Here is a 26,147-nt window from a genome sequence, read left to right as displayed (position 1 = left end):
GTGATTCTGCGAGATCTGTTCTAACAGCCATCACAGGGTACTTGACAGCTCTGATGATATAGGTACCATTCATACCCTGGACGTGGCAATCTGTGACCTTCTTCCTCTTCCTCATACTGAATTGTGAGATTGAGTCTTCAAGTCAGGCTTTTCAAAGCTGAATGAGGAAGTTAATCTCACAAATCCCTTAGACATGTAATGCAAATTGGGCATTTTCCTTATGCCAACACCTTTGAAAAGTGCCACTGAGTTTCTCAAAGTTGTTTGGTGAGAGCAAGACTTTTTTTTTTTTTTCAAACTTTTCCAACTTTTTAAGAAGTCAATAGAGCAGTGAGCCAACGAATATGAAGAGCGATAAGCTGCAGCCATGAAATGCAAAAGGAACATGTTTGTGAGAATATGTTTGTTTAATGAGGTACATTCAAATTATGCTCATAAAACAAAATCAGAGAAAAAGAAAAAATATACTGTAAATAACCCTGACTCTCCAGTAGACCCCAAATGTAGGTACCGCCTATGCCCAAACAACTCAAAACACTTGGAAACAGTTTAAAATATATTTTGTTTTGGTTGTTCAGTTTTTATGTTTTGTTTTGGTTGTTTTGTGGTGTTTTTTTTTTTTAAATTACCATGTTTTTTCTTGCCTCTGAGATAAAACCTGTTATATTTGGGAGCCAGACTTCAAATAGATGAATGTTCTGTATATGTTAAAAGAAAGAAAATTATTTCAAAACCGAAGTCTCTTCTTCTGAATGATGCTTTCTTCCCTCTTCCCTCACAAATGAAATTTACTTTCAATTCAGATGCAAAAAACTGGACATCTATTCAACATATCAATTCAGCTAACAGTGAGGAGCATACTCTAGCTACAATATTCATGAATTGCTTATCAGGCCAAGCTTAAAAGCCTTCCAAACTCTTGTATGTTCTTAGGTGTCTTTGACACAGCGAGAAGCTTCACTGTTACACTTGGATACTTGTAAGACTTGCAAAGTGTCACACAATCATCAAAAAACCAACCAGGTTAGTCATAAAAAATGAGTTTCATTCTCTCCTCAAAATGTTATTACTCTTGTTAGCACTGCTGAAAGAGGGAAGGATCAAAATAATATACTTGCACTTATTTTTAATTTAGAGCAATTATGTTGAATTTCACCTAAATTGCTCCAAGTTTGAGTCACATAAAAAAAGACAATCTTTTCTACAGATTTAAACTGCATTAGCTATTTATTGGGCTCCTAAATCATTGACTGTCTATCACTCTGTACTGGTACATTTTAAAATATATTAAGCATGTGCAAACAAAGGAAGAAATAATCAAACCAAAATGAGTATACTGATTTATCGGCCACAAATTAACAAAGCTGTTGATAAGAAGAACACTAGATTATGAGGCTGGGGACATGAATGCCTCATTTTTCTGTATGTCTTAAGGGTTATGGGTGCTTTAACAGATTTGTGCAAAATGAAATGAGTCAATATGGCTCACTCCAGCCAAGGCTAACATCTGCTTTTGTATTTGGGGAGCAACGTGACTTGGAGACCCACAAATGCTTTTTCTTGCCTTTGCAAGCTTTTTTCATTATGCTAAAAGCTCATTACCGTTTTAATTTCTAGATCACGATTCTCATTAATTGCTACTAAAAAAAAAAAAGCTTAAGGTTTGAGCTGTGTGTAGTGCTAGAGCTTGCATGACCATCAGGATGGGTTCTTTCCACAGTGTATGGGAAAGTACTCAATGGCTCAGCTGATTAGAGTATACTGGACTATACAGAACCCCAAGATAAGGGTGATAAAACTACCTCCTCTCTGAGCAGTTGTTCATGAGGATTTTTGCACCTTTCTCTAGAGACACAGTTAGAAATGGATCCTAAGATCCATCACAAGATCGTAAGATCAGTAAGCTGAAACCAGTTTTCTCTGGTATCCTCCTTAGAGGGATAAGGTCTCAGTCCCACTGGTGGTAAACGTCTTCAACTTACAAGCAAGCAGAACTGTTTGAAATGAAACCTTTTCTGTTCAAGATGAATGGGAAAATATGCAAACTCCTCAACATGATCTTGTTCAAATTTAGAGAAACCTTTTTAAAGAGCACATGCTTGTAATCATCCTACTTCTACCATCCCAGAACAGGTTTTTAAGCATTCCAAGCAATATTCTGTTGTCATGTACAATGTGACAAACACCCAGTACCATTTACACAGGCTAAAAGACAAGATCATCTCCTACCCAGTGGGATTTCACAATGCTCTAGTGAAAATGCAAAAGTAAGGAAAGCCAGCTTTTCATTGCTGTCCCTCCTTCGACCTCCTCCTCTTCCACTCCTACAAATCTTTACATACAGAACTGATCAAATGAAGTCTTTAACCTGAGGTCAGCTGCATACTGTCCTTGCAATGCCCAGCAGTAAAAGCCTTTGGCTACAGACAGAATGTGTTATGTTGCATGGGGGGGCACCTCATACGAACAATAGCGATGCTATAGTTATGTGTAAGGCACTAGCAATGCTATTTATGTCTATTAATAAAGAGTCTTTCAGACAATGAACCAGGACACAGAATAGAAAGATTACATACTAATAGCAACAGCCAGGAAAGAAACATGATAGGCAGGGACAAAGAAGAGTAAACAAGAGAGGCAGAATTTGAAAACGGCAAAGATGCAAGCAAATATTTGTGCAGGCTAGCTAATGTCAACCTACCTCAGCAGTGCCTGGGGCATGTGGCCCTTAAGAAGGTCCCTAAGCCCCATCCTGTCTGTTTCTCAAGGGGAACAGGCTTAGCCAGCTAGAAAATGGCCTGGTACTTTGGGGAAGAGGAGATATTTTTCAGACATATGGTTAGAGTGGAGTCCTCAAAAAGACACTGGAGGCACTTGAGATTGTTAAATACAAAAACTTAAAAGCATAGCTGCTAGGGTGCTGTGTCAAATAGAAGCCTCTGTGGTGAATTTTGAGGAAGCAGAAATTTTGACACACTTTCCCTGAAGAGTTTGTATTTTGTGAGGTGTAGAATTAAAGTCCAGCTAAACAGATATATTCCACTTGAAAAAATAAAGTGCATATAAGTTCAGGCCTCAAATGCCTGTGTTTAAAGCTCAGGTAAATGGGAAGGCAAAAATGGAGCAAACATTATTGGACGACAAGATGCAAATTACAGAGTCTAATCTCTCCACAGTGATCAGCACACTCACTTTATCTGGTTTCCATCTGTCATCTGAGCTTCAAGTTTACAGGCAATGTACTGTCTGTCCTGAAATCTATGTTGCTGATGAGGCATTCAGTTTTCTGTAGTGGAGAGTCTCCTCCACGGTGATAACAGGTCTTTTTATTTGGGGAAAAAGGAAAGGGAATTTATTCACAAACATACTGGAAAACTGAATGCTTTTCTGTCTGTCTTTGCTTTTCAAAAAATATTACATTTGCAAAATTTTCTCCTAGCATGGTCTGGGAATACAATTTCCAAGTTCAGAAGGAATGTTTTCGACTAAACAGAGTTTGTTTCAGATGTTGGTGGAAAGAGTGCTGTGAATGGAGCTAAATGGAATTAAAAAGACCATTAGATTGACAGTCTGTTCCAACTAGTTTTCCTATAAGTTTTTTTCCTGGTAGCTCATAAAACTTACTTTTAAAGAGTCTATTGTATTGTTAAATTAAAAAAATTAAAAGCATAGCTGCTAGAGTGCTGTGCTGGACAGAAGTCTGCAGTGAATTTTGAGGGAGAAATGTTGACATTTCTGAGTACTGAGCACTGTTCATATAGTGAATTTCAAATGCTTTTCCTCATTTTACATAGGATTTAATCTCAACACAAAAACTGTTCTATGCTTGCAACAAAACGCCAGGAGTAGCAAATCTGGAACCAGTCAGTACCTGAGACGAGACACAAAGACATAAACTCATGCTGCCTGCACTGTGGATAGCAGGCATTTCTACCTAACTTCACCTACTGGGTCATCCCATAGACAGGGGAAAGGCAGAAACGTTTAAAATCAAACTACCTAACCCCTAAAGTCAACTCTGCATGGAATCCACATTATCTTTGTGATTGTCAGGTAAGAATGGCCATAGCTGATTTGGGTATTAGCTCTAACATAAAAAAGCTGAATTTATACATCTGTAAAATGTGTGAACCTTTCTATTTATGCATACATACTTTTGCAAAAAGAAAAAATCACTTCTGAAACACAGTCCCTCTGTGAGCAGGCCCCTGATGACAAATCTGAACACCTCTAAATAAATCTGCTGATGCTCTTTGTACACTTATTAAACCACTTACAAAAAAAAAAAAGGTAGAAAACCAAAGTGCCAAAAACTTGAATAAAACAGATTAAAACTCGTAAGGCCTATGTGCAACAGGTGTTAAATCTAAATGCAATGTGCATTATGTTACCACCTGTGCTCATCTTATTCTGGCCAAAACAATATCCTCTGCAGGTGTGCAGGAGAAGTAGGAATGTAACAGTGCTTTAGAGTAAGGGGAGAAAGTGGCAGCTTTGGCTGAGGCTTTCACATCAAGTCTGCAGTCAAAGAACATTCACCTGCAGGCCAGAGGATGACCAGGTCTGTACGCAGAAATTTCTGGGGACCACATGCAGGCACAAACACTGAGAAATACCTTTTGCTAACGAGGTTTCTCTGTGTACTGCTGCTGATCCATCTGGAAATGATGGCACATGCCAGTTGCAATATTTCCTGGGATTAATAAAAGGATCAATTAGACAGAGTCTTTCATATTTATCATATTCATCATATTTATGAGCTGATTCTGACATTTCTTTTTCTTTTCACTTTTTTCCTTTCTGCTTCAGTAGTGGCTGAAGATTGCTGATGAGATACTACTTACAGTAATTCAACCCTGAGCTGCTCCCAGTGGGTAAAGTTCAAAGCCAAATGAGAGGGTTTTGGATAGAGAAGTAATAAATTTCACTGGTGATCCTGGTTTCTCAGCTTCTGTGGAGCACCAGGTCCATCAGGAAAGTGCTCCTTGCTCCATGAATTCATGGTATTCCTTCTTCATCAGTCCAATGTTCACTAAAACTATGAGTGAGACCCTGGAAGACTTTTCTTAAACCTCCTGCATTATTTCCTGTATAGGGAATATGCCATTTATATGCCTCTCATTCAGCTGAGACAGGTTCTCAGCAACATTTCTCCTCAGAGACCTGCATCACTTCTCCACAGCTCTTTGGAAGGTAGGGAATCCAAGTCAGGGGGTGAGATATACTTTGAGCATTTGCAAGACTTTGTTATTCAAAACACAGTTTGAAAATGGCTGTAGGAATTTAATTAGAAACTTCCATTAGGAGATTAGATGACTAGAACAAAGAAAACCAGTGAAAAGGCTTCTTATTAAAACCAGTAGCACTGCAGAATATTGATAATATAACAAAGGAATGAGTGGATATGCATAGCAAATTATTAAAGGTTACAGATAAATGTCCAAAAGTTGCTTAGTTTCTGGTTATCCCAGTATATACAGAAGCCACTGAGACAAGATGACACATAGCCCTGCCCCTGCAGAATACAGTGGCTATGGACAGCCAGAGGTATTAGAGTGCAAAGCTCAGCAGTGCTCTGCGTTAGTTGTTTGCTTCTTTTCTGCCCTAGTGCATAAATGAAGCATGAACAAACACATACGAGTCCACAGGTTGCAGCACGGATTCTAGGCACAAAGATTAGTAAATGTAAACTCCTCTGATAAATAATCATGCCTGGCAAAAGGGAAGCTTATGCCTGGAAAAGGATGGGAGCAAGAACAGTCTCAGGGCTCTGTGACACTGCAGAATCCCTAAATACCCTCACTGGGCAATGTCAGCTCAGGTGAGCCTCAGTCCTAGGAAATTCTGCCCAGAAAGCTGTCTTGATGGAGTCAGAAACTTTCACAGGGAATCGAAAAAACAATAAATGATTTAAGATCAAACTTGGACACAATTTGAGTAAGTTCACCTTCCTGGAACTCAGATGAGTTGTTGCCACTCGTGGTCAGGTCTTAGCATCTACTTACTCAAAACAGTCCTACTGTTTCCATCCAAGACTGGTCCATATTCACAGCAGCCATCAAACCACAACTTCTTGTGGTTCTGCCCTTTACAGAAATCTGATCGCTGCCTAGTTCTATAGTTTATACAGCTAGGAGCCCAGACTTATTTAAATTGTTCTTTCTGATACAGTCTGGCCCACTTTTGAATCTACACTTCAATTTTTCAAGACTCGGCCAAGAGCAGTCAATGGGTTTGTAGTATGTATGGAACAAATAACTGAGGCACAAAGCATCTTCCTTTTCAAAACAGAAGTGCTAGATTTTCCCAAGCATCAAGTGTAAGACTGTTGGTTATGTCTACGTGACATTGCAATATTGAGCTAGCCCAGGGCTGATTAGCCAGCAAAGCACTGTGTTGATGTACGTATGTTGCTGTCAGTGTCTGAGTTAGGTCATGCAGAGTTTGATCAGGTATCTTTGCAACATACTTCAGAAAATATAGAATGATGAATTGTAATTTTTACCAGGGATATACAGAGTCCATTTCTATGAATACAGATGAATATATGCACTCTATTATTGCTTGAGAAAAACCTCCTAAGTAACCAAGACAAAACCAGTACATGAGGAGGCATGCACTGCCTCCCTAAGCCCTTAGCCTTCTCACAACCAAAGATCCTCCCATCTTTTTCACATTCCAGTGGAGTCCAGTGAGCCAGCACAAACTGCCTTGTGTCTCCTTGCACTGCTGTTAACGGGCTGGGGCAGCTGAATAGTCTCACTTTTCAATTCCAGACCCTTCTTAATGAGACTAATGTGACTTCAAACAAAGAGCCAGCTTTGCTGGAGATTAACAGATGTACACTTACTTCAGTATTAGCTGTACTGTAAACCAGGTAATATCTACCATCCTGCCAATGTGGAAGCCAAAGCAGTACAGCTAGCAACTAGCAATGGCAACAATTTGACAACTTTTGTCTACAGAAAAGGAAGTAAACCAATAAATTTGCACACAAAGATTTACAGAAACAAGTTTCCTCTTTGTTAGACAGCATTTTAATGGTTACCAGTTACTAAAAGGTTAATAAATTTGAATATTTCCAAGAAAAAGTAAGGGTATTACAAGATGAATAGATAGCTAGATGGATGACTGTAAAATACTATAAAATTGCTGATTGCTTTGCTAAAGGGCAGAGGCAAATTACAATCATTGTCTTTTGTTCTTGTGAACCCAAGGCATTTTTTTTTTTTTTTTGTAGTCAAGTTATTTTAAAATGAACCATACAAGAAACTATGATGTCCCAGGAAAAAGTGAATATAACCCAGGACATTTAAATGGGTCATGAAGCCATGCTGAAGCAATACTAAACCACCCCAATATATTTGCCCATTTCACATGCTTCACACAGTCTGGAAAAGGCTAGAAGACATGTGTCTTTTTAACAATATTACAGTATCTTAAGGTCAATGTTATGGTAACACAAGCTTCCTCCCTTTCATCACAGAAAGAAAATTGTATGGCTACTGCAAGATAAAATCCCATCCAGTTCAGTAGTAGAAAAATTTAAAAATCCATTCTTCTACACTCCTTGCTGATGAAACTAGATGGGGTTACCTGCTTTAAAAAGCAAGGAATAAGGATGAGAAGCATGTAATGGTGGCAGAACAGCTCCAAAACAGACTTTGCTTGGTACTTATAACAAGTTTCCGTAATAATTTTTTCCTATCCTGCTAAAACAAACCAATCCCCTCAAATACAAACATCACAACTCCTTCACCTGTTCAGAAGCCTGTGATGGTTCCCAAAAAATTCTTTTGATAATACTGTGACCATTCCTTTCTCCAGTCTGTGAGGCTGTTACACAGAAAGAGTAGAGTTGCCTTAGCTGGATGCCCATAGTAGCTCTAAGCTTCCCCTCCTGGCAGCAATCCGGACTAGAATACCTTTTTTGTTACATCCTTGTTTTGTCATGAAGAAGTACAATGATTTCATGCAAGAGTATAATAATTCCTGGGACCAGCACCCCATTCTGGCCACAGCTGAGAGCCCCATTGATTCGAAGCTTAGCAAAGGAAAGCTTGCTTTGTCCTGTCGTCTCCTCAAACCCCTGCTCCAGCAGGAGCCTGGTGACACTGGGGAGAGCCAGGGCGGCAGCCTGGAAAGGCTCTCCTGGCACTGTTCCTGATGATGACAGTCAGGCTGAGAAGGAGCCTGGCAGCCTGGTTCAGAAGCAAGGGGTCACCCTGGGGACAACCGGGATCCTTGGAAGTCAGCAGCTTTGGCGGCCTCTTCAGCCCCTTTCTTCCTGAGGGAAGAGCTCCTTGAAATTCCACTCAAAATAACTCTAGCGTTCCCCCAACCACAAAATATCTGCTTTAAACTTATGTTTATATGGTAATATTTAAATTATAAAGCACTAGCCTTTCACCTTTAGGTTCCTGACTGGATTCAAACCCTCCTCCTATGGGAAATGAGTTTGGTGGCCTAAGCTGAGTCTCGAGTAGACAAAAGTCCTTATCTCTAAACTCCAAACATAATTCAGCACAACATGGCATGATTGGAAGTCCCTGCTCAGGAAAAGACAAGGAATGAGCTTGTGTCAAAAGTAAATTACCTAAGTAATCAAATCAATACTGAATTCAAAGTGGAAATATCAAAATTATCAGGTGGTGCTGCGGAGGCTACAAAATTGCTGTTTAGCACAATGTTTTCCAGCTATATTCAAAATGAGAAATGTCATTTAGAGCAGATAAACTACAAAAAATGAGGTCAAAGCTGCAAAGAAGCATAAGCTGAGAACCTTAATAAATTAAAAAATTTCCTTGAATAGCACCTTATCTCCCTTGGAAGAATGCATACAGTTTGGAACTGTGTATCTTCCCTCCTCCCAAGTACGAGGCAAAGAATGACCATGATCTGCATCTCAGATACATTTGAAGATGGCTGAGCATGTGGTAGAAATATCATTTAGAGGTGAGTCCTTACGCAAATTTGACAAGTTGAAAATTGGACATTGTACGTTGTGGCAAAATACCTACAGATGAACTAACATATCTTTAAGTTAAAAGAGATTAAAGAAAATACAGAGAAGTGCATTTCTCCTCTTGGGTTGGAGGGGATAAAAAGATGTAACAGGCTGTGAACCTTTTCACCTGATGATGAAAAAAGCAAAAAAAAAGCAGCTCTTAACAAAAAAAAATTGTTATGTTGTGATCCTTAAACCATCTCCTGGCCAAGTTAATGTGACATTAGATATTCACTTCTTCCCTGCCTGCTTGCTTTATAGTCTCTACCCTTTACTCACAACAAAATGGATGACAGTTTCATTACAGAATGGCATCACTTGTCGAACTTTGAATTACTGATCATAAAAATATCAGGTATTCTTTGAAGGATTGTTTGAGCACTTTTTTTTTTTTTTTTTTTTTTTTTATCAGCATTACTGTTTAGGGCAACGTACACAAGGGGTTGAGGGGGGAAGTGATGGTAGAAAGAAATCAAACCTGGCTGAAGAGCTATGAGTTTGCAATACCCTACCCATACAAACAAGCTTCTATCGCAGTTATAGACAGCAGAAATAAAAGGGAGCTTTTTGGCTCACAGCTATAAAAAAAAAATTATCATAGTGATGAAGTTCCTCAGCCATCAACAGAGCTGTGATAACGCTGTTTGATGATGATTTTCCCATGAATGTTAAACAGCCGCCACTGCGGAGGAAAAGGAGCTTATCTGCACCTAATACTGATCTCTAATTCCTGCCCTTCTTGAACCATCCATTTTCTAACAGCATTAACTGGCAAATTTACATCCCATCTTAATGCTGCTAAAGAGGACAGGAGATGAAGAGTAAATGACAGCAGTGTAATGAGGATGGCTTTTTTCTCCTTTCTCTTTAATGGCTGAAGATTTACACAATTGTCTGTAAGCTTATATAGAGAGCTTACCTGAACCTTTTGCCAGCATGGATTCAACTTACAGGAGCTTTTGTTAACTAAATACACATAAATATTTTTAAGGAGGTTTAATATTGTGACTTCAAAGAAAGCTAAAAGACAGGATGAGAAAAAATATTTTTTAGCATTTTGATTATGGATAAAAATTGCTAATATTTCTTTCTTAAGCAGATGCAGTTGTATTTCCAAAATACAAAAATCAGATTTTAATAAAAATTCTTTTTCTGCTAAAAATACTTTTTTTTTCCTATCATATAGAAGAAGAATCTTTTTTTCAGGTTACAGAATTTTAGTGAAGAATTATCTCCAAAACTCAGAAATCAATGGTTATCCAAATACATTATGTAGAGCTGTGTTTCACATGTCACCCACAATATGGATTGCTTTCTGATCAAGTAGGTTCCATCAGAATAGAAGGCACTACACTGCATGGCAGAAAGGAGAGTAAGAATGGAATGTTCTAATATAGGAAACCACAGCAACAATACTTGGCCAGATTCAGTCAAAGTATTTCTATACATCCAGATGATAATTTCAGTGGAAATTAGAACCAGTTCAAGATGTGCTGTTGATATTCAAAAGGCTCTTGCTCTGGCTCAGATACAAAAGACTAAATTTAATTAGCAAGAAATTTTTTTAAGATAGCTTTTTTTTTCCCAATGTTTAATTTACTTCATATATATATTTTCTCCAGGGTGTCCAAGAAAGACTGTAGTTGAAAGAGAAAACACAAAATATTGTTTAGAAATGCAAGTGTGGAGGCTTCAACTCCTGCCCCATGGGTATAACCCAGGGCAGCATAGGTGTCTGAAAGAAATGCAAGACAGGGAACTTGCTGTTTTTCAAAGACTTTTGTTGTAAGCTATTACGTCTACTCTTCAGAAATTTCAGTGTTAGTTTAATACACATTGCCACTATTTCCATATCAGGCATGTCATGAGTATTTAATACATACAAAATAAATATGTATCTATTAACGTATGCATAACTATACACACATACACATATGTAAGTATAATATATCAAATGCATATGACAAACATAAACATCTAGCATAATAAAATATTCAAAATTAATTTTTATTCTTCTTTCAGCAACATCGGTATACACTTCCCCTCCCTTTCTCAATGGAAAAACTGGAAATGTACCTTTAGAAGAGCTTCTCAGCAGTCCACTGCATGTCTGCCCATACACCTATCATTGCTCGCCTAATGAAGGTTCAAGAGCCCTGAACCATTGTTGTTTTAGAAATTAGAAAAGACAGCAGTCCCAGGCCAATTACTATTGCTATGCTGACCATGGCGACGTACATTCCTGGAAGCACATGTATCTCAGAACACAAACTTTCTTTATGCTTAAGATAATATTTGGCATTTACATTTATAAAACATAATCGTCTAAGACTCCGGGGCCTAGAGTTTCAAAGATGTGTAGATTTCTAAACTGCTTTACTACCTTTGATTATTTAGGCTTATATTTTGAGGACATTAAGATGTGCTGCAGGTAGAACCCAAGACATCCAACACACAATGTACAGGTTTGATTAGTGAATGATATACTTTGCCATGGGGTATAAATGAAAATTTGGGTGGCTGTCTTCTGCTCCTCTACATTAATCTCTTGGTCCTAAGAGGCTGATAAAATAAAAAGCAAGCTAATTTGTAATCTGTCATTACTGTCCAAAAATACCATAAACAATTTGAGCTTCAATTCAGTCTAGTCAGCCCTCAACCCCAGCAAATTGGCCACAACTTTCTTCCAGCCTTTTAAAGACACCTTAACTACCTACTATAACTAGATCTCAGAGAGTGAAATAAAAGCAATACATACCCAGAATAAATAAGGTCATCTGAGTGCTTCTGTTTATTGATCAATTCCTACCAGAAAACAGATTTTTTTTGCAAATGATAAGCAGTTTCAAGTAGCATGTTGCCATGACCCAGCACTAGATTCCCGAATCACTAATGAAGTTGTTACATAGAAGTCTGCACATAAGAAACAGAGAAGCCTGCATTTTGTGATGTATAGATCAAACCAATTTCAGAGGCTGGGAAGATCTGTATAATCCTGTTTTGGTTTTGATTTTCCTTTGAGCATCATCCAAGCCTTCACTACAGTTGGCTTTTTGGCAGACAGAAGTGTCCTGTCACAGACCAGTTTGCCTCTTCCAAATAGGTCCCAAATTGAATCACTTTGCCCACCTTTCAGATCTGAAATAACGACATGCTTATTAATCCAGCTATCTGCATGACACATTAGTACTCTCCAATCTAACTTTCCTGGTAGGCCATTCGTCTGTATTGCATGTGACTTCCTGAAAGAACAAGGACAAAAGGAAGAGGCCTGAGCTCAGAAGAAAATGAGAATCTTAATAGAGAGCAGGATATAGATGTAACAGACACTGGAAAAGAATCTAGGAAGAACAACTGGCATTCATGTCTCACTATCTCTCCAACGCTGTAATCCTGAAAGTATCTCACTACAGCTAGGTGAGAATTTTTTAGAAACTGCTTTTTCCACTAAAAAAAAGTGCTCTTTTCATGAGAATCAAAACATTATAATTTTCTTTTAAAAACAGAATGAAATATATCCATCAGGCAGAAACTCCCTTTGAAATAATTGGAAGAGGTTTGGGGTTTGCTTTTTTTTAAAATGAAATTTAAACTGATTCATTTAAAACATCTGAATTACTCTTTCCACGCATCACTGCAGTATATTATGAAGAAAAACTCAGTTCAGTGTTAAACTACACCATAGAAAACATATGTTTGGTCTAACAAACTAAAATGAAACATTTTAAAAAATTTTTAACTGTTTATATAACTACCCATTACACTCAAAAATCAGTCTGATATAATGAATCCAGAAACATCAAAACTTCAGCATAGTAGATATTTCTCTGTTCAGCCAATTCTTCCATACATGCACACAAACTTAGATCTACTTTTAAAATTGGTTTACACCTGTCTGTACGGCGAGAAGGCAAAAAACAAGGTCAGCATGGCAGTGTACCCAGTTTTCATTTTGCTGACCATGATAAATAAATATAATGGTATGAAAGAAAGAAAACTGCTGAAAAAAACAGTAGAGGTCCACCTGCACTGCACACTCAAAATGAGATTAAAAGATGATATATAATTAAAGTATCATCACAAAATTTCACCGTCTCCTCATATTGCAGCATATACCATCAGAATCACTGTTGGCAATGCAGAAAGTCAAGTGTACCAAAACTGTTTCTTACTATAAATTGCAGATTTTTTGTGTGCATATAACAAACATTTTAGCATAACAGGACACAGTAAAGATGCACCTTCAACTGTACTTCACAAAATATTTTCTCCTGGCCTGCATATTTGAGAAGAGAGGGGACAAGGAAATAATGGAGGAAGAAATACAGACAGAAATTAGGGGTTTATAAAGACAGTGCAGACACACCCTTAAAACAAACAAAAAAAGCCTTAAATGCCATCCAAATTACTTGAATACATGATGATGCCCCAGCTTCTGTTAACACTAAGCCTTACAAAGAGAGATGGGAAATATGATGTGGCATAACTCTGCATTTAATCAAGGTGAATCCCTCTCTGCTGATTATCAAGTGAGGATAGATTTCCTGCTCCACTCTCTATCCTTATACATGAAGAAAGATACTGTGACCGATAACATCTAAAACCATAATAAGAAAAAGAGATTATGTTAACTGTTGCTTAAGAAGTTTCTTTGTACCAGAGAAACAAACAAATTGAAGGCTTTAAAAATCAAAGGGCAATTTAATGTTGCAGTTCTACACGAACACAAAAGGACTAATAAAGAGCTGCCTCCTCTTGTTGCAGGTAGATCACAAAACTCTCACTGTTTTGAGCACGTCAGCAGTGGCTTCATACTACCACCACCTCATACCAGCCCTGGGAATACATGGCTGGCTAGCTTTATCTTCAAAACTGGATTATAGGCTGCCTATGCCAGCTTTATTATTGTACCTGAGAGAAGAAAAACGCAAGACGGCTACGCTTCTGCGAAGAAAACCTTCAACATACCTGAATATCCGAGGTCTGTTTTTCGTATGTGATGTGGCTCTTTGTGCCCCACCACCTATCTGGAATGCCAAGGCAGAGTTCCCCCCAGACTACAGTGGTACTAGACTGTATAATGGAAATGGATTTTATCTGGCAGAAAAAATAAGCTAAATACAGAATGAACAGTCTGTGTTGGAGACCCCTAAATCAGAACCCAGAACAATAGAAATCCCAATATGCTTGACTGAACTGAAAATCACTTCTCACATAGAGGCTATTCTGGGGAATGTCTGCAGCTATATTACTGCATGCTTGAGGAAGCCAGTGAACTGGATCCCGCTGTAGTAAGAAATGTTTCTGACTACAGTGAAGGCAGGAAGTGATTTGCAGGTCAGAAATAACAGTGACTGTCCTGTAGTCCAAGACACTGCAAGGACATTGCAAGATGACCCTGAGCAAAGTGTGCAGTTCATCTCAGGTGATCTCCCTGATCTTTGTCTCTCTTTCCTTCCCACACACTGGCGCACAGATGAGGATGTGGATGTCCAGAAAGTTCAGTACCATCAGTTTTACTGTTTGACATTTGATACAGCCCTAGTATGCCCTAGAACTCTTCATGACACTTGTGTGGCCACCCTTACTTCTACGGTGTGTTAAGATATATGCCTGGCCTTATTTTGCGAACCAATATATTCATTTCAGTCAATAGGGTTAAGAAATAAAACAAAAAAAGAAGAAAAAGGAAGTCAAGCCAAAGAGTGACTTTATATCTAAGCAGCCAATACTGGGCATCCAGACTTGATAAGATAGATGGAAGCTGTAAGCAGCAAGCACAACAAAAGATAGGAGTAATTATTAACCAGCCTCAGTTAACTTTTTACACACAAAACCCATAGTGTTTTGTTTGTAGCTGCACTTACATTCATTTTTGTGAGTGTGTCAAATTATGATGCTTATAATGCAGTATAGTGAATTCGACCTGTGCAAAATATCACCAATGGCATTTTTAAGTGGTCCAGTTTGAAAATGTGACCCTTAGAGACTTGATGAATAAAATTAGTCAACTCTGTAACTTTAAAATAGCTCTTTTCTAATTAAAGTGTGATGAAGCTTTCAGCCTATCTAGCTTGGGATGCAGAGTGCACGAGCAAACCAATTAGAGATAGTGGCAAAAACAAAATGGTGTCACAAAAAGATTTACCACATCAGTCCCTCCAGTAGCTGTACCATTTCTGCTGATAAAGGTGAAACAACAGCTACTGCTGCAGCTAAGGCTGAAGCTAATGTTAAGCTGACAAATCAACTTTTAGAGTCTTGGGAGATTCAGCAGAGCTATCAAGAGGCACAAAGGCTACTAATGCTTATGTCATACTTCTCAACTCTCACATTTTACCCAGGAGACACCAGATTTTTTGGCTTAAAAATTTTTTGATTTTTATATTCTCCTGGGCAAAAAATCAAAGAGGCCCATTAATTCAATAAGAATTTCACATATCTCGCTGCTTGATATTTTTTTCCACAAGACTCACACTGTTTGAGATTGAGAAGTATGCTCTACTTTGATAATGACACCCTGAAGGATAGCAATGGTAGAAAGATGAACATACAACAAAATCCCAGCTGCTGCTATTCAACTCAAACATTCAGTACCTGTCAATGCTTGAATTCAGGTGGAGAGACCACCATATATCATTACATTGCCATGCAAGGAAGCCTACATAATAAGACACAAAGAACAATTCAGCTAGTATTTGAACCTACGTAGCACAGGAAAGAGAACAGATTGGTCTGACTCTTGTAAGCAAGCATACAGCTAGTAATAATCTGTCAAACGTTTGCACGCCTTCTGGTAATCTGGTTCACCACTTCTTAGAGGACATGATTACATGCTTACTTGAACAAATCTCCCTGGCTGTCTAGTGGTGAGCATTAGTAGAAATGGGAAGAGACAAACAGATATGATGCTACAAAAAGAAAAAGCAATGATTTTTATGACAGACTTTCCTCATGTTGTTCCAATCTTTCATATCTCAAAATGCTGTGGCAAAAAATCCCAATTTTTTCCAAAACTTGAAGTTATAGACAAAAGCTAAAAGCAAAGTAAGTGTTAGAGGACAGACCAAGGTCTTGCAAGTAAAGTACTTCTCATGTTAGGTTTAAATTATTTTCCAAAAAAACCAAGAATACAGCTCCTTTGTGGTCAAAAGCACATGTGTTTGGGCACCTGAGGGCAGAATTACTAGATCTTCTGCATACTACGTGTTATCAAAACAACCCAGCATACTCTGTATTTACATTCAATCATATTCCACGTGGCAGAATGTTAGTAGCATGAGATGAGTGGTAAAGATCTAGGAAAAGTATGTAGCTCAGATTTTAAAAATCTATATCCAACTTCAAACAAATCTGTTCTCCTTTGCTTCAGTTACAGATAATTTTGTAAAGAAACACCATGTGTCTAATACATATATTATTCAGAAATTAAGGTGAGCTATAAAATAGAAATACAGATGCAAAGTTTTAGGACTCAGTATCCAAGTGTAGTTCACCTGTAAAGTCTGGATCTGAAACTTAATTCAAATTGTACGTGTGTGGCTCTTCAAAGCCATAGATTTAATTCAAGCTTAGCTGCAACTTTATTATTATGAAGAAATAGTAATTAAAAGACTAAGTTAGCCAGAGGAATTGGGAAAAAATGTAAGGCAAAGCATAATTTTAAGATGTAGGTAAACACAGAAGAATGATGTCTAGTTAATTACATGCAGGAGGATAGAAATAATATGAGTTAGGAGCACGACATTATTGAAGGTGATAACTCCCAGTAATATATCATAGATTATATGAGATAAGTTGAAGAAGAGTAGAGTCTTTACAGGTGCAATCAGAAAAGGTTACAATTAAGTAACCACCATATAGTCTACCATCTATGGATGTGATATGAAAACTGGCCTGGTCTAGGAAATAGTATAGGGATGGTGGTTGAAATCCTGTATAATCACCACTCGGTTTTTCAGGGGAGCCAGAACAAAAGCTGACAGGAGGTTTTCTGACTCATCAGATTAGCAATACTTGCAAAACATAGTGAAAACATCTGCATTTGACACAAGATGATGTAATCATAGTGGAGGAGACCTTTGGAAACAGGGAACCATACTATTGGACTTGGTGCTGGAAACAGGAACTGGAGGGGGAGAGTTCCTAAAGTCTTAAAAACTCAGAAAAAATTAGAAATTCTCCAAATTAAGATTTGATTTTCAGTCTGCAAATAATACAGGAAAGACATCAGAAGAAATATTACTAAAAGTCCAACAGAAATACATTTCTAATTGACCGAGGCCATTTTGCCTTTATAATGCTGATACCTGTATTTCTCATTTTGTTTTACCAAAGACGTTTTCTAAAACTGTCAGTTTAAGCAGCATGCGCAAAATACAATCTGTTTCTTCCTGGGGCCAGCGTTTTTTTCTGGGCTCTGAAAGCATAGCTCTGATACAAATCTACATCTATGTGTGCCTGCTGCATTAGTGATCATATGCAATGGCCTGTCTGCTGTGCGAGATTATGGGGATACTGCAGGCAGGGGGCAAGGGATCAGCCAGGATGTGTACAAACTTCAAATTGCTGGCTACACCCCTGACTGAAGTCTACATAAATTATGTCCACCACGTTCCCATCATTTATTTCTTTTGTCATTCCTTCAAAGAACTCGGTCGTCTTCTGTCTGACAGGATTTATTCTTGGTAAAACCATTGCTGATCTTCTTTTAATAACCCTTTCTCCTATAAATACCCAGTGCTTTCATCCCTAATGATTGATTCTCATATCTTAACTTTCAGCAATATATCTGAGGATAGCTATTGAAAAGCAAGTTTCATCTGCCAAGGCAAGTATAAAGATGAACTCAGGTGGCCCTATGCTTAAATGTCTATGTATCTATTTATCATCTGCTAAGGTACAAACAGCTCATCATTACAACAACAACAACCACTGAAGACGAAAATGGTATCCTTCACTCAGTCAATTCTAAAGCAGGAATCCAGTGTCTGGAAATACCAGTTTAACTTTTTTGAACATGAAAAGGAAAAAACAACGCTTTATCACATTTTTCTGTCAGAAAACCATTTCCCACCCTCTCCATCAATACATGTCTACTACAGCTAACACATACGTACTAAAAATGTGACCAGTTTATTCTAATACAGTTTCCCAACTTTTATAGTTTCAATCTCCAGAATATACTGGTTTACCATATTTGATTGGTGAGATTTTATGATAAAATTGCAGGTAACAATTAAGGCTGTCATATATTCTAGTATTCATATTCAGTTAGTTATTGAGTGGTTTATTTCCTCCTGTTTTAAAACACAGAGAAAAAAACATGGTATCTGCTCTTGCTAATACAAGTTTGCATGCCTGTGTCCACTCTAGAACTAGCTAATGCAATTCCATGTCAGCATTTTGTAGGTCTCATTACTGCACTGATGAAGAAACTTCAGTTAGTCTGGAACTCAGCTGCTGAAATTTTGACTGACACCATGCATGAAATCACATTACCCGGGTTGTAAAAAACCTTCTCTGGCTACCTGTAAAGTACAGGATTATGTGTAAAGTCCTAGTTATTAACTTACAAGACCTTAAATTGACTTGGGTTTGAATACCTCAGAGACATTCTGGAACCATACATCCCCAGTCGTTTTCTTTGGTCTCAGTCAATTGGATTAGTTCTTTTTGGCTGAAGACATTGAGCTACAGGGCATTTTTAGTGTTTGCTCACTCCTCATGGAATTCATTAACCATGGAGGTCAGACTAGCTGACTCTCTAACATGCTCTAAATCTGAACTTAAGGTATACATTTTCAGATTGCTTATTAGGATGTATAAAGGTTATATGATTCTATTAGGTTTCTATAGTCTTTTCACATATGTACATATCCATGAGCGTCAGTATTTCACAGCTAGAATTAGTCTTGTCTCAGTGTTATTTTCCCTGTATGCACTGCAAGAAAAACCCACTTTGTATTATTGCAACTTTTCCCAGAAACTTTGCAAGGATCTGCAGAGAAGAGACTTGGCAGATGGAAATCCAATGCTTAGACAAGACATTCCTATTTTTAAAGCACGTTTGACAACAGGATCTAGATCAATATTTCCAGGAAGCACAGCAGGCAAAATAGAGAGCAACTCTCTCTAAGTTTTTTGAAGTCTTTCATTCAAATATTATGAGTATTTGCTTTTGTTCTCAGTACTTGCTTTTGTTTTGTATTTGCATTTGTCTTCCTTTTTCTCACCAGTACACACCCAAAGAAGCTCCCTTGGTTTTAGCTGGTCTGCACCACAGTAAATGAGCACTGAATTCAGACATTAGATCAAATTAAATTCTGATCTAAATAATTAATAAGACTAGATCAGATCATAATTTTACTGTACAGGCATTCTTATGAACCCCTATGTGGTGTGATGATACTTACATTCCACAGTGGTACTGCAGGTGGACATATTCTAAATTATAAAAGCATAACAAACTTAAAAGGTTGACTAATGAGATGCACAGCCTAATGGTATTTGATTTGACCCTCCCCCTGTGTCCTAGGGAAAAGTCTTAACTAGCTTTAGAGAGGACGAGGAAATCAAAAGAGGAAGGCATGGATGCATCTAATCCATGAACATGCTCCCTGTATTGGTATGTCATATAAAGAACAATTCCCTACCAGTAGTGTACGAATAACTGTGTCTTGAGCTTGCATGCCAACAGTTATGGGTAGACGTCATCACTTTAAAAAATAAAAGCTGTTTCTATAGACATGCAAGACAGTTTGGTGAATTTGCCTGGTTTAAATTAGGCTGAGTGGTTCATGATGGTGTAAGGAGGGGAAAGATATTTTAATAAAACCAGCCAAATCAAACCTTCCTTGCCCAATCGACTTTTCACAGAACAGGTTGACAGGGTATTAAAAACTGTTCCATTGCATTCTGCATGTGAAAAGGGTGCCTAGCATCTAGATTTAATAGAGCCCTAAATAGCTATAGATAATTTATTCTAGTTATAGCTTTAAGTTCTGTTTTTCAGAGAATATGAGTCTTACAAAAATGGTTTCCATGCAAATCAAAACCAGCTGAAAGCTTGCCAAGGCCAAGATGTAATTTAAGATGGCATTTAAGCTGCTCTGTCTTTTCTGTCTCTAGAGATATCATCATAAAATAAAAGAATTCATCAGGTAATGTTTTCTTCATTATTCAACCACACAATTCTGAAGTGAAAAAGATAATTAGACATACAGTGCTGTCGACACATAGTTTATGAGGAGATTCTGATTAATTAGCTATGGTAAAAGGTTTTTATATAGTCATAATTAATTTATATTTCAAGAAAAAAGGCAAATAGACAGTACACAGTTTTTAATATTTCTTTCCTCTGACAGTTTTATCAAAGTAATTTTGAAGTTCTGTTGAACCTACTGCACTTCATTGTTACTTTATAAAGCAGGAAACAGACATCTAACAGCACAACTAATATTGACTTTCCTGGGAGTCAGACAGCTTAACACTCTCACACCATTTTCAAAAATGCATTTTTTAGCTGCTGAACCAGGAAGTGAAACCACTGTGAACTGCTCACCAAGACACACCTTGGTCTGGAATACATTGAATCAGCAATGCAAAATTTGGATGTAACACACAAGTTGCCTTCTAAGTTCTGTCATAATTCCTTCTACCGAATTGACCTGATTTATAGTAGGACTGAGGTCAAAAGGTGATTATTACATATTTATTTCCTTTACTTTTGCATATTGAGTATTAGCTAAAAGAATTAGACATCTTGTCTTCATATATTGTCATCTTAGCTCTAGACTCGTGCTCACGCTCAAATCCAAACTCCCCTAACTGACCTCACAGGGGCCACCCCTTGATTTATGCTTTGGTTAACACCAGAGTGAGCCAACCAGTGCAGCAGGCAAAGAGAAGGATGATGCAAACTCAAGCGAATTCAAATGCGTAGAATAAACACAACTTGTTCAAACCATATGGTATAGAAAAAGTGAGCCTATACTCAGGCACAAAGACAAAGCCACAGAGACTAACTGGTGTATTTTCAGTAAATTACTGGCAGGGATTAATTTAATCCAAATAAGAGAGATGAAAATCTCACTGATCTTTGAGACAATCTTTAAACTGCATCACTGTGTTTTCAGGTACATTAAGCCAGAGCACCTATGTACTACGATGTAAAGTTTCATTTTTTCTGAAACACACACATTATGAATTCATGTTTGGATATGAGGCTAAAGGTACAAGCACACATGCAATCACCAGATATTGATCAGGGATTGCTATTCACTTCTTTTACTCACTTATTCTGAGAGAGTCTTAGAAGCAAAGTCTCCTCTTGGGACCTTCATCAACAACCACTGGAGACAGTAGGAGTCTTTCCAGTATAATTTGGCTCAGCCCTTTGAAAACGTTCAGGTGGCACTTCAGCTACGGGCAGAATCAGAAAGACTGCCAAAACCCCTGTTTCTTCTCTTGTTTCAGCAAGAACCTTCGTGGTAAAAAGTAGCTTAAAAATCCTAAACTGCAAGATCCCAAGAAATGTCCATTGAATTTATGGTTAAGCTTATTTGATGCAGTATATTACTCAGAATGATATGGAGCTATAAAAAATGTTACAATAGTGAAGATTCCTGAATAAATAATTCTCAATTAAGTGTTAGCACCTAATTATATTAACTTATAGTAATTACTGATTCAATTATGAAATTGAAGATTAACCTGAAAATGCAGACTGGCTAATTTATTTTTATGATAGCTATACACTAATAGCACATGTAGTTGGGCTTCTCTAGGCACAAGCAAGGTAAGGGTTATTTTAACACTCGTTTAGGAAGCTAGATTATCTTGCAACTCTTGAAGAATATCTGACTAGAATACCTACTGAATTGTGTCTGACACAATGTTGCATTTTATTATTCTATAGTCTCGTGTATCTTGCATAGAAATAGGGGAAGAAATAGACCTTGATATTTATCACCTCTGTTTATGGCTTTTATTTTTTTCCAAAAATTCACATGGGGTGTTTCATGTCAGAATCTGACCTCTATAGTACGTAAGAGAAGCAAACATATTTCCGAGTACGCTTGTGTTTGGATTTTGTCTCGGGGACAGGAAAGTTAAGAGAATGCTTTATGGTTCAAATTTGGGTGGAGGGGAGAATAAGTTCAACTGTCAGTCCAAATGATTTTGGTTAAGTATTTAGGGAAAGCTTTTGACTATTAAGAACAGTGAGATAGAGTAAGGCAAAGATGACATATGTAAAGCTTCCTTTGGGTCAGGGAAGATGGACTAGATGAACTCCTGTAGTTCCTTCCAGACCTCAGATTTTATGAAGGTGTATAAAATAAGACTTTGGTGTTTTGATCTCTCATGTAATCTCATGATTATAGTTTTTAAAAAATGCAGTAAAATAAAAGAAATTAAAAGAAAATTTTCATTTTAGTATATTTAGCATAGCAGAATAACAGATAACTTTCCATATTGTGTGTGACTAGGGAAAGAATTTTGCCACAGATTGGTACTTTAAAAGCACATAACTAAAAAAATAACAGCATGCCTTGGAATCTTAAACAGGTAATTTCTCCCAAGTCAAATTTTCAGTGATGATTTACTTATTGTGCTACTTACAATAAATATCATGATTCTCAACTACAAAGATAACAAGCTGTATTTGTGAGTGGTGCATGTCGCATATTTAAGAAGTAACAAAGCAGTAAAGATTACTTCACGTGTACAGATTATGTATTATTTGTTAGTGTGTCACTTCCAGTACTCTTTCTTTTCCAAGCGAAAGTATAAAAACCATGTGGTTAGCTATGACACTTTATGTGTTAGCTTTTACCCAGATAAATGTCAGATTTAGATAATCCTATGGGATCTATGCTTCAAATGCTTAGAAACATGACTCTGGAAGTTTAAGAAAATATATACATACATATTATTGAGATTAGTATACCAAATAGTGCAGTCCTGCAATAATAATGTATGGGGCAGGATTGAGTTTAGCAACCATCTCCAAACGTTTCCTATGTGAATTAGTGGAAACCAAGAATATGGTAAAGGGGAGTGGATTATTCAGTAAAGACGACTGTTAAATAAATCATTTCTCCCTAATCCATCTTGGTCCTAGCATATTTTTTAAAATTTCAATCTCAAGTATATTTTAACTTTCAGGAAGATAAAATATAGCATATATGGCTTCCAAAAGTGACTGCTGTGGATAATTCTTTTCATTCCAATGCATGGGCTTTTGCACAGGTAATTGGTTTTTCCTCTACCATTCCTTTTTGTTTATATTTTTCCCATTTTAAATACCAAATATCTGTAGAGTGCTCAGATAAATAAGCATCAGCATGAATACCCCTGCTCTAAAGGCAAAACATTTTTCTGTTGTAAGAGGAGTTCCTACAACTGATCAACTTTTTTGGCCCATCATGGGCTAAATATCTGTCAATAGTCTGCAAGCCTTATAAAGTATCATATTTATTAGACACGCCATTCTTGGGACCTGAAGCTTGCAGGAAAATTTTGTAATTAATCCTCAGGCATTCAAATCCTTTTCCAAAATTAATTTTGCTTTTGAATTTTGTCTTTTAAGACACAGTCAAAGTCAAGTGCACTAGGACACTCCCTTAAAGGGAGAATTTATGTCTTGCAGAGCATCTCAGAGATTCAAATAGTTTTAAGTGCATACTATTGAGAGGGCTGCTGTATACCTAGACCTTACTTCTTTGTCACATACCATGTTGCTATACAAGAAAGCAGAAAATTCCAGGCCCTGACAATTTATGCTTTTGACTTGCTTTCCTCATTGGAGTCTCAAACGGAAAAATCTAAAGAATTAAAAGATAATTTAAAAAAATGCAGTCAAATTCTTTGTACAACCTCATGTGAGTTTTGGAGAAAGTCAGATTGTTTCACGTTTAAACAGAAACCTGTCACTACCCAACACAATGTAAACAAGTTATATAGGAGTTTACTGTTTCAAGCACCACTTCCATCTCGCTCTTTCCACTTCGTGACTCATTCACTGCATGTTTCAGTTATTTCCAAGACATACTGTATTACTCTATGTTCTCATAAACACTAAACGTTTTAAAGAATTCTTTACTATTAAGAAGTTGGCAATTTCAGTTCATGAAAGGACCGTAGGAGAGGCAATCGAGATTTCCAATACAAAACAGAATTTGACACTGGATGTGTAGAAAAAGAAGTGTAAACACCAAGGTTAACCTTGTACCTGAGTCCTCCCTTTCCCATTGCTGTTAAAATCTATTTCTTGCAATGGTTAACTCAGAAATGCAAAAATTAGACACCTGTATGCCAACTACACACAGCTGCATAGATCTTGCTGCTGATCCAACCATCTGCAAAATGCAGCAGCCAGTTAATAAAGAAATTCATAGCACTCTTACGAAACAATACTTAATTTGCCAAGTGCTGCCTGCAACTCAAAAGAGGCATCCGTTCTTTGGGATTCTTGATTAACAGCACTGGATTTAATTTCAGACCCTAAGTGGACAGGCCAGCCAGTTTTAGTATTTCTGAGTTTCATCAAGGGCCTGATACAAACCAGACTGGTTTTGATTCATACACGAAAACAGACAGGCTAGAAGAATCAATCTCACTGATACCTATCCATAATAATCCACATCATATTGACTTCTGCTGCATACACACAGTTCAATATATAGAAAATATGTGATTGGGGCCTTCTGACACTTTGAAATATATGTAACTGTATATACTAAGAATTTAGAGTGGGAACACTAAATTTAAAATTTAGAGTATTCAGCACTGATTTAACTGGGCCCTTATCAAAACATTCATTTCCTCAAAAGAAAAAGAAACAGACCAATGCTGTGCAGTTTTGAAGAAAAAAAGGATGAAGAAAATATACTCGGTACTTACAATAAAAATGATGGGCTGTTAAGTGATAAGGGATGATACAGATGATGTCTCCATCTGTTAAACTACATCCTTTTCTTGGAAACCAGCTCTGTGTAAACTGCAAATAGACAAGACAATATTTAATGAGAAAAGAATAGGATTCTGTGTATTGTAAGTATCACAACTGATTTTTTAACAACATTCCAACCCCAAAGCTTTTGGAAAATTACTGCTGAAAAATAATGAGATACAATAAAACTATGGTTAAAATGTGCTAAATTATGATGATCTGCGTGACACTCTCTATGTAGAATTAAGACGAAACATTTTCCAAAATGCTTGTTGATTTACAACCATTAATTCCTATTCTATTTAAATAAGTAATTCCTCCTGAAGTGTTTATTTCTAATCAAAGGGCATTTAAGATATTTAAAAAAAATTAAATAGCACCCACTTAACACTGTGTGTTCAGTAGACTCTTTCATCTCCCAAAATATACACACCAATTACCTTACCTTTTGTACAGACTATGCTATCCCAAAGAATCCCAAAGTGCTTTGCAAATATAATTAATAACATGGCATGTCAGCTTCCACTGCTGATACGCAACCATCATTTCTGAAACCGTCAGCTCTTGGCAATACTATGTAAATGTTTAAAACAAAAGTGAAGAATTGGTTATGTCTAGGGGGCAAATATAATCACTTAACTTGGAATTTGATCGGGATTAAGAACTGGGCTTTACAACCCAGCTCTTATTATTGCATTCCCATGGTATCTTGATGGTTAGCGTCCTTTAGCTGCATAATGGACGACAATGCTTGATTGGGTGACAGCATCAGAAGGAAGGGTGCTACACAATGAATAAGCCTGGGTTTTGTTTTGTTTTGTTTTTCATAAGAGAGTTTAAACTTTCTTCTGCAAAATATGCATTTGGTATAGTTAAAAGGAAAGCAGTTTTGGAGTAGAGGTAGGTAGGCTCGTTGCAACAACTATAGCATCTAGACGCTATAGAGTTGACTATTGTAGCTACAGAGACCCAACACATTGGAAGAATCTCAAGCTGGTCACTTAGGCTATCAATACGGTCTGATACCATGGTAGCCCAACAAAGACTATCATAGGATATACTAACGCTCCTAAACACAGCACAAGGCATTACAGCTAGAATACATAATGATTTTATGGTTCACAAATTTTGTTTTATGAAACAATAAATTGTGTTTACTTTCCCTGGTTATAAAGGAGGATGTGA

At 37.2% G+C, this 26,147-nt stretch overlaps 1 long non-coding RNA gene across 1 annotated transcript in view; it reads right to left on the bottom strand.

The window, feature by feature from the left end:
- The window catches only part of LOC138687635 (uncharacterized), a 37,509-nt gene extending 12,491 nt beyond the window's left edge, over positions 1–25,018 (bottom strand). The window contains exon 1 of the long non-coding RNA XR_011326764.1: positions 24,914–25,018. This is a non-coding gene — a long non-coding RNA (uncharacterized lncRNA). The remainder of the gene's footprint in view (positions 1–24,913) is intronic.
- Between the last annotated feature and the right edge of the window lie 1,129 nt (positions 25,019–26,147).

Source organism: Haliaeetus albicilla, chromosome 11 (genome assembly GCF_947461875.1).
Source record: "Haliaeetus albicilla chromosome 11, bHalAlb1.1, whole genome shotgun sequence".
Classification (NCBI taxonomy): domain Eukaryota; kingdom Metazoa; phylum Chordata; class Aves; order Accipitriformes; family Accipitridae; genus Haliaeetus; species Haliaeetus albicilla.
Note: the sequence above shows the minus strand (reverse complement) of the source record. Positions and strands in the feature narration are given on the sequence as shown.